General features: G+C 41.8%; 1 protein-coding gene across 3 annotated transcripts in view; it reads left to right on the top strand.

The window, feature by feature from the left end:
- Positions 1–543, top strand: part of LOC119585260 (high-affinity choline transporter 1-like) — a 75,683-nt gene that overhangs the window by 60,189 nt on the left and 14,951 nt on the right. The window lies entirely within an intron of this gene.

The raw sequence follows: 543 nt of genomic DNA, 5'->3' as shown, positions 1-543 counted from the left end.
TGGCTGTACTGTAGAAAGAAATTATACAGATTTTAGAGAAGGTTAATCAATATATAATTAGTTTATCCCCAAAGAAATCTGCCTCCCCATCATTTCCTGACAGAAACGTGGTCGTGACCCTCCCAGTGACCCTCCCAGTGTTTACGTCACAAAAACCAGACAGTGTCTCTACGTTCTAGTTGCATCTGAAGGACGAAAAGGTTATTTGATAAGGAAAAAGCTGTGTCGGGTGTGGCACACTTGGCAGGTCATTTTGCTGGCAAGACGAATAAAGCCATTCATCGATGCATGGCATTTGGCAAGATATATGGCCTATAAGTTTGCGATGATTCACTCTACGTTCGTTGAACGAGTGCGTGTGGTGGTGGGGGCTTGTGCAGTACAGTCCGTATTTTCTACCCGAGAACTGTGAAGGGCATTGCTGATATAGTCAGAAGCATTATTCCTAACTTGATACGTGAAGTTATGATGGCGATGATGATAATAATTCAGCAGTAGTTACCGTGGTAGTAATATAGTTTTAGTAATACAGAGGCTTTATTT

The sequence above is a fragment of the Penaeus monodon genome, chromosome 19, assembly GCF_015228065.2.
Source record: "Penaeus monodon isolate SGIC_2016 chromosome 19, NSTDA_Pmon_1, whole genome shotgun sequence".
NCBI classification, from domain to species: domain Eukaryota; kingdom Metazoa; phylum Arthropoda; class Malacostraca; order Decapoda; family Penaeidae; genus Penaeus; species Penaeus monodon.
Note: the sequence above shows the minus strand (reverse complement) of the source record. Positions and strands in the feature narration are given on the sequence as shown.